The sequence below is a fragment of the Pseudorca crassidens genome, chromosome 6 (genome assembly GCF_039906515.1).
Source record: "Pseudorca crassidens isolate mPseCra1 chromosome 6, mPseCra1.hap1, whole genome shotgun sequence".
Lineage (NCBI taxonomy): Eukaryota > Metazoa > Chordata > Mammalia > Artiodactyla > Delphinidae > Pseudorca > Pseudorca crassidens.
Window position 1 is genome coordinate 8854034 of NC_090301.1, and position 9183 is coordinate 8863216.

The 9183-nt window shown below is 53.8% G+C and overlaps 1 pseudogene; it reads right to left on the reverse strand.

The window, feature by feature from the left end:
* Positions 1-890: 890 nt before the first annotated feature.
* Positions 891-8932, reverse strand: LOC137225978 (protein FAM136A pseudogene; annotated as a pseudogene).
* Between the last annotated feature and the right edge of the window lie 251 nt (positions 8933-9183).

Consider the following 9183-nt stretch of genomic DNA (forward strand, 5'->3'; position numbering starts at 1 on the left):
TGGTGTGCCGTCCCTCTGATGCTCACTTGAATGACACCTTTGCTCACTGTGACCCCAAACCCTTTCCCCAGCACCCAGACAACTTGATATAAACCACTCAGTGTCTGGGGAGCTCTGAAGAACCTAAGACCCAGGTGAACTCTTGATTTCTAAGCCTAAAAAGCATGAGGTTGGAAGAATTGAGAAAGAGAATGAGACCATCTGAATAAGGCTGTTTCCCAGCTCTCCTCTATCCTTCTGTTAGACTAGAAGATTCTGGAAAGGAAGAGAGAGAGGAGTTAGGAGAGAGAATCAAGAGGGTTGGCATGGAGGAGAGATGGAGTGGGAGGGATGGACCAAGCTCCTTTTTGGTTTGGGGATCCCGGCGTGGAGCAGCTGTACTTTCTGGTCTCTTCTGGAGCTCTGTTGGCCCATGACCTCACAGAGATGCCAGCAAAATGTGTGACTGGGGAGAGCAAGTATGTGCAGAGAGCCCCGAGTTTTCTATGGGCCTTGGAAAGGCCTGGAAGGCCAGTCACACCTTCCTGTGCCCAGGACAAAGCTGCAGACGGACTGAGGCAGGCTGGTGTGGACCAGGCTTTGTGATGCTGTGGACACTTTGTGAAAATAGTGGGGACAGAGTGGAAAGGCACTGGTGACACCTGAGAGCCACAAGGGGGCAGGGTATACCTGGGAAAGGTAGGAGACAGGCCAAGGGCCGGAATTGGGCAACCCCTCCCGCATTGCCATGGGGGCGTCCACTGCGTGGAGTTTGAGCTCTGGCCCAGGGGGAGGAGAGGCAGTAGAGACAAGCCTGGGAGTGGGAAATTCCTGGACATGACCAGCTTGCTCTCTTGAACAGGCTACGACGTTGTTGATTAGGTTTAGTTTCCTTGAGAATGATGAGAAGTTCAGCCAGAGGAGAACAAGGTGCTTGTCTTGCCCACCTGAGTCCTGGCTGGGCAGCTGGCCACGGTGGCACCGTCCACAGAGATGTCCCCATCCGGTGGCTGGGAGGGAGAAGATGAGGCAGCCAGGAATAGAGGAACCATCTTGACGACACAGGGCTCTTGGCAGTTCCTCGTTGGAAACTGTAAACGATTGAATCATAGTTTGGACTGGGCTCCTCTCATGCTCTAGAGAAGGTGCAGTGGTGGCAGCTGAAAGCCTGCCACTGACTCAGCCTCCGGAGAGTGAAATGGTGATCAGGATAAATTGTGGGGTGGTTTGCAAGACGGAGTGAGTGGAATGAGAAGTAACAAATGAGACAATGTGAACGGGGTCGGGGGGTTACTTTAGGAAGAGAAGCAACCGCCTGTACCTCAGGAGAAGAGGCGTCCACCGCTAAGCGGTGGACGGAAGGGAGGGGTGGCTGTGGGGGGGGAAAGAGGGCGATTTAGATAAAACCCTGAGGAAGGAGGAGGTGAGGTTGGGTAACAGTCTCAGGCTTGAAGCGCTGGGGCTCTGTGAGGGGTTGGGGGTTGGGGTGTGAGACCAGCAGGAAGGATGGAGGGCAGAGCGGCTTCCTGTCTGAGAATCCTCAATTTGACTGAGAGCCATAGAAGGGCAGAAGCCCCACCTTCTCCCCCCTCCCCTGCGGTCAGTGGTCAGGTGGCACTCTGTGGGGCTGGAGGGAACGGTGAGGAAGAAAGGGTAGAAATGGGTGCAGAGCAGTGATCACGGTCAGGACCAGAGGCTCCCGCCCATCAGACTGGGCCTCCATGAACCGGCAGCCAGGGGCAGGAGCTCCGCAGACCCAGAGATGAGTCCCGCCCAGCTGCTCCAAGCCCTGGACACTCCTCCGCCTGCCTACAGGCTGCACAGTCCCGTGGCCATCCTGGGCCGAGGCACACTCGTGCTAGTCTCAGAAAGCCAGACATGTATCCAGCAGGACACTGGGCTGGATGGGGTCAGAGCCCGTGGGTGGGTGGAGTTAGGAACCGCCCACCTCCAATTTCTCTCTTTGCACTGGGAGCTGAGAGCCTGCCCAGTGGAGCTGAGTGGCGCGGTTCATGCTGCAGTTGTATCTACCAGTGTGCTTAGGGCCAGACAGGCTTCTAAAGAGGAAAGGGATGGTGGGGCCCTGATGACCCATCATCCCCAGTGATGTCTGCAAACATGCAGCCTTGTCTTGTGGGCAGCATGACTCTGCCGAGCCAGGTGACAGAGGGCCGGAGGGGAGTATAGACCCACAAGCTGCGTAACTATTAGGTGTAGGTCCTTGGAAGGATGTGGCACACTGGGGTTGATGTGACAACTGTGGAGGTGAGCCTTGGGAACCGCTGACTGATCCCAACACGCTAGGGGGAGGAGATGGGCCTCTTCTCTCTCCCCATGAGGACCCATCCTGGATTGCATGTCACAGAGGAAACATCAGGGTCTGTGGGAGTGGGCACAGGCCCAGAGCTGCAGGCTAGGCTGCTCTATAGGAGGGTCCACACTCTGGGCTAAGTCGTCAGGCCCAGCAGGCACAGAAGGGGCAGAGGGTCAGGGTTAAGGTTACTGTGCTGATGCGTCCAGGGCCCACCCTGCAGCGAGTGGCAGTCAGTGGGTTAGGGACGGCTGAACTTAGTTGTGGAAGAGGGTGAAATTTTCACTACTAAAACCCGTGGAGGCTTAGGGACATTGTCTGGCCTTATTTGTACTCCTAATCTGGAAAATCTGAGATACACAGGGTATATATACATGTGTAAACCTAGGACAATTAACTGGAAAACTAATTTGAATAATCAGATTTGCCAAATAAATAGATTCAATGATGCTGAGTAACCTTGTCTTGGGCTACCCTTATTGACCTCAGAGAAGAGCTGGTTGCTGATGGCCCTTGTCAGGTGACCCAATAATCTTGGTCAAAGGAACTATGAAGGGACCATGTCGAAGAAGCCACCTGGACATGGAGTCTGGGAGCACAGAGATCCACCCTCTGGCCTGTCCCAGGAGCACAGCTGGGGCCTGTCCCAGGTGGCCAGGAGCCAGACCCTGCAGGGTCTAAATGTAGCCCTCACATCCACTTGGGTACTTGGTTCTCTGGGACAGCAACTGGGCCACACAGACCCCACAGGCTGTGGTCCCTCCAGCTCTGAGTCCACTCCACCCTGCTCCCACCATCTTGTCCCACCACCACCATGACACTGGAGCTGCCTCCAAAGGCCCTGAGTCCTGTGCACACATTGTGTGGCCCAGCTCAGGAGACCTGTTGACCACTAACAGGCTGAAGACACAGAGCCAGTTCTCCAGAAGTCCTCCACTGATGACCCCTCCCTTCTCTGACCACCCACAGAGAGTCCGTTTCTCCCAGGTTATATCTGAGTTTTCCTTCATGGCTCATCCCATGTGAATCCTACTAACCTATCCAGAGCTCCTGGAGAGTGTGAACAGCCAGGCGCTGGCCTGGGCCACCCCATTCTCCTGAGTCCCCCACAGTCCTGAGCACAGCCCCATTGTGGCCTGGGTGCCAAGGGGTGACTGGGGGCATCCTTGCTCCTTGATGGCTGCTGTGGACTGAACTGTGTCTCCCCCAAAAAACATATGTTGAAGCCCTAACCCCCAATGTGATGGTATTTATGGATGGGACCTTTGGAAGATACTTACGTTCCTTCCTAAGTATCTTCCTAAGTATCTCCTTAAGATGAGGTCCTGAGGGTGGAGCCCTCATGACGGGATTCATGCCCTCATAGGATGAGGCACCAGAGTGCTTGCTTCCTCCTGCCCCATGCACTGAATGGGAGCTCCATGAGGACACAGTGAGCAGATAGCCCTCTGCAACGCAGAGAGAGAGCCCTCAGCAGACATCAACCCTGCTGGCACCTTGACCTTGGACTTCCAGCCACCAGAACTGTTGTGAAAGCCAACAGGTCTGTGGTATGTTGTTATGGCAGCCTGAGAAGGCTGATTCAACAGCCATCTTCTGCTGACCCAGAAGCCAGCCACATCTGGGCCACATCCCCTCAGGGGCAAGGACTGACCCTCCCTTGGAATATTGGCCCCCAGGGAACATTTGCATGGAGCATGCTGGTCCACCAACTGCATTCGCCACTATATTCCTACTGAGTCTCTCTGTGGGGACCCTATGAAGCTAAGAGTCACTGTATGGATGCTACGTAGCTGCTACAAGATACTAATGACATTTGTAGTGAGATAACAGCCTTGTTACCACAAATAAACAGTGATTGCACAGATGCTTGAAATGGCTGACACCTGGTGGGCACCTGTAGAGACTAACAGAGGTTAAAAAGGATTCTGGTGAGAGATCAGTGAGGAGAGAAATTGAGAAGAGCAACCGCGTGGGCGTGAGGAGTGTCTGGTGTGCAGAACAGTCACGAGAAAGGGACAGGGACGCCCCTACGTAGGAACCACGTGGGGATGGTGGTGATACCCACACCAGACCACCCTCCATTGACCCTAGAGGGTAGGCTGTGCTGTGCGCAGTGACCTTCCAGGGCCACCGTGAGACCCCACTGCCGAGGGGGGAGAGGATTCGAAGACCCACAGAAAAATGCCACAGAGATATTTGGTGGGGGGAGAACAACCCCTGAAACTACCACTGAAGCTGCCTCTGGCTTTTTTCCACCCAAAGCCAGCTTCTCAAGTGAGCCCAGGACTCAGAGCTGTGAGTAGGCATTTGAGGGAGAGCGTATGGCAGGCGGGTCAAGGCGGACTCGGGAGCTCGGGGTGGAAGGACAAACAGACGCCCCTCTGCCCCAGTTCAGGCCCCACCCCCTGCCACAAGCCTGCGAGATGTGTCCTCTGCACAAAGCCGCTGCAGGAGGGCCCACAGGACGCTAGATCGGGAGCTAAATGTGGCCCTCGGTGCTTTGAAGTCTCCGAAGCCCTGTCACTTCAAAGCCTGACGTTACTTCTGCTGCGGGGGGCAGGGGCCCTGAGTTCACCTGGAAGCCTCAGCCAGACTTTGTTCTGGGACCTCGCTTAAGCAAGCGTAACCCTGCGAGGGAGGCTGTTGAGACCTCAGGCTCTGAGGGGCACCTACGGTCACGCAAAAGGCACCTCAGGGTGCGTCTGTGTAACAAACATCTCTGTGAAGTGTGTTCCGCTGCCAGAGACCCCTCTCTGAGGGGGGCTCAGGGCTGCACCTCATGGGCGACGCTGCACAGACACGTGTGCGTGGCTTCTCGTTCAGGGAGGAGTGAGGACCAGTGGAGGCTGCAGAGAGGTTTGGAAAGGTGTGCAATTATCAGACCTGCCCTGGCTCAATGCAGAGGATCCACGTAGCTGATCCTCATGGATGGTGCCTGAACGAGGCGTCCAATGACCCAGGAATCGCTGGGTGAGGTCCAGGGCCAAACCACAGCTCTTGGAGTGGAGGGTGGGGTTTCCCTGAAGGGCAGAGAGGCCTCATGGCCAAGGGTCTGGGATGGTCAGGGAAGTTTCCAAAGTACTGGCACCAGACAGGTGGGCAGACCTCCCCCCGAGATGTGCCAGGTGTTGTTGCCCCTGGATTCTGGGAAGGGCCGCCTCCGACGGCAGAGACAAGCCTCTTGGCTGTGCTTTTCTTCCCGTTTTCCAGTCTTCAGCACAGACTTAAAGTGGGAGCCAGGGTTCAGCTCTCACTGATGGGAATCCAGCATGTGCAGCAGAGTGGAGCACATGTAGATGGAAACCCAGCAGGCGTTTGGGGGACTTATCAGCATGTCCTGGGGCAGGAGACCCAGAAGTACTTGCGGAGGGGAACCTCGCAGAAAATGGACATCTGCACTGACGGGAGCAAACTGATGGTTCTTGGGTATTAAGAAAATTTGACTTCAGAGGCTGGTACATTTAAGCCACCTGGATAAAATAGGGATGAAAATGGATGTAATGGAGCTGGAAACTCTTGCACGCTGCAAAACCCATCCCTAGGGAGGGAATGGTGTATAACCTGCAGGGCTGCCATAACAAAACACCACAGGCTGAGGGGCTTAAACAACAGAAATTTCTTTCTCACAGTTCTTGAAGTCTACATTCAAGGTCCGGCAGTGTGTGGTTTCTCATGAGAGCTCTCAGCCACCTTCTCACTGTGTCCTCACGTGGTGGGGAGGGAGGGAGGGAGGAGGACGTGCACGTGAGCTCTGGTGTCTCTTCTTATAAAGACACTAATCCTGTCGGATCAGGGTCTCACTTTTATGGCCGCATTTTACCTTAATCACCTCCTAAAGGCCCTATTTCCAAAGCAGTCACATTGTGGGTTAGAGTTTCAACATATAAATTTGGGCGGAGGGGCACCATGCAGTCCATTGCACGCGGATTTACTCTGTGTATAAATTTGGGCGGAGGGGCACCATGCAGTCCATTGCACGCGGATTTACTCTGTGTATAAATTTGGGCGGAGGGGCACCATGCAGTCCATTGCACACGGATTTATTCTGTGATCTGGAGCAAAAGGAGTGTTGTGCTTCTTCTGTTTCTTCAGATTGAATGTCACCTGCTCTGAACTCATCAAGCTTTACTGTAGGATATTCCAGCTCCATCATCTGGGGCTCCCTCCCTCACCCAGGACCTGCACAAGTCCTAGGGATGGGGTCCCTCAGTGGCTGCACTATTTACGGGAGCCTCTGAGTCTCAGCTCACACTGGTCACAGCTGTGGTGTCCACTTAACAGTCCCTTCAAACACTTGGGCATGAAGCTCATCCCCGCGGCCCCGGAGAACTTGGTGTTAACTGGCCTTTCCCCTTCAAGCCCGAGGCTCCCTTCGGCCATCCTGCCACTCCATGGGGAGGTGGAGTCTTGTCCTGGCTCTTCTGGGGAACTATAACAGCCTGCACCTTCCTGGGCTCGGGGAGCTGGTGCTCTAACGTCACTGAGCGCAGCCACACTCCTCTGTGCTCCCCACCCACGACATCCTGCAGGGATTTCTTTATCTGACCTCTGGACAAAAAACCTGGCTTCCTTTTCAGGCAGAGGGAATGGAAGAGACTTTTTTTTTTTTTTTTGGAGGGGGGAAGAAAAATTAAATCCTGTTTATTTTTAAAACCAAACCACTAGGAAAATATATCACAGTCTTGAAACGGCAAACAGACAGGCTATGTTATCATTTCAAGTAACAAGGTCCTTATCAGAACTATAAGGTGCTAGTACTGGAGCAAGAAGAACGCATGTCACAAAAGCCCAGGCAAAAGTTGTACTTGGTAACAGAGGGCGGTCCTTCTTTTGCACTAAAGGAGTCACAGCTCGCCCCCGAGCTGCTGACTTTCTTTCCCTTGACCTTCGTGTTGCCAAGGGACTATCTCAGTAGAGCTCTGCTATTTCAGGGGGCAGAGAAAGTAATACCGGGTTTAGACTTTCACTCTATTCTGTTCTTTGAAAACCAGATTTTTCCAAAGCCAGTACTTCATAACTCTCTGAATTAAGCAGCCAACAGTTCCTCTTTCACTCTTCATTCCTGAATACTAGCACGTAGCACAATCAAAATCCTCTTTGCCTTCACGGGTGAGTGTCACTGCAAGATTGTCTTGTCAGTCTGCTGCAGACAGCCTCAGGGCCCACCATGGCTGCCAGCGAGAGGGAAGCTTTGCTTCCCCTACCGGTGTGATATCGCTTCTTACGTTTTCGCAGGGTCTCCAGGCTGAAAGATGTCGTGTGTGAGAATTTTAAGAAATGCACATCCACATCTTGATGGCCAGAAATGGCCTCTTTCAAAATTTTTGTCCAAACTACCGCTCCCAACTCAACATCTTAAGTAACTTCATGCCCTTGTATAGAAAACAAAACCAAGCAAAACAGAACCCCAGAAGCCCCCTTTCCCGTCCTAAATTAGGGACCTCCTGGATTTTGATTTATCACAGTTTGTGGAAGGTGTAGTGGTGATCCTTCTGGCAAACAGGAGGTTGGCAACAAACAGAAACACCTCTTCTCACACCCCACCAGATCGTAGGTGTGTCAGATGAACCTGCCAGCCTGTTGGTATCTGTGTACTAAGAGAAGCTGGTACTTGGAGGGCTCTGGTTTGGTACAAGGGAGATTGCCTATCGTCAGGAGAAGCCCTGGCCACATGAAATTCAGGCTCACAAAAACTCTCCTGTACTATCTCTGACCCAAATTTTAGCACCAGTGTTTTTTCCATTTCACTTTCTAGGATTGAAACACAGAGGACCCAGTGTCCAGAGGCAAGTGACTGAAACTTGCTGAAACTTGCTGGCATCCTTAATTTCCTCATTATTAAACTTTCCTTAAAGACCCAAATCCCCATTCCTCTTTTTCTTGTTTGTTTATTTATTTATTTATTTTTGCTGTGTTGGGTCTTCGTTTCTGTGCGAGGGCTTTCTCTAGTTGTGGCAAGCGGGGGCCACTCTTCATCGCGGTGCGCGGGCCTCTCTATTGCGGCCTCTCTTGCTGCGGAGCACAGGCTCCAGACGCGCAGGCTCAGTAGTTGTGGCTCACGGGCCTAGTTGCTCCGCGGCATACGGGATCCTCCCAGACCAGGGCTCGAACCCGTGTCCCCTGCATTAGCAGGCAGATTCTCAACCACTGCGCCACCAGGGAAGCCCCCCATTCCTCTTTTTAAATAGATTCCTGCCCTCAGCCCCGAAGCCCAATAGCAGACATCTATTTCCCAGTGGACGAGAGACTCCTTCATCTTCTTGGTCATGGCTGGGGTGAGGTCCACGCGGTCATCCACACACTTGGATGACGCAACTCTCCAGCTCCGCTTCACCTGAAGCTCTTTACTCCCCGCATCCATTGAATCTGTGGCTTTGTTGTTGCCATGCATAGTGCACTGGGCCAGGCGGTCCTGGAACTTCTCCAATTCGCTGATCCCCAGGGCCTGGGCTTGAGCCAGAGGTGCATGGCAGTGCTCAACGCACTGGTGCACTTGCTGCACGGACGCCTGGCTGTCCTCACAACAGCCGCTGCTGCACTGGAACCTGAGGCCCTGAATTTTCCGGATGTTCTCTCTCTCCAGACTCTTCACCAGGGGTCCACCACCTCCTGCACCCAGAGCTGCTGCAGCTCCACCATAGTGACCCCACGCTGCTCCCTGCCGCGCCGGCGCCCACATGGATTCCCGCCAGAAGAGGCTTCTTACCAGCTCTTCCTGGCCCTCGTGGTCCTGATGGACGAGTGCCCTCTGTGATCTGTGGGTGGAACCACTTTCAGCTTCAATTCAGTTCAACTGGCATCATATTTCCTGAGCAGCCACTGTGGTCCACTCCTGTTGGACAGAACAGTGGGCTCCGAGCCCCTCTGAGGGGCCAGTGAGCACGGGCTCG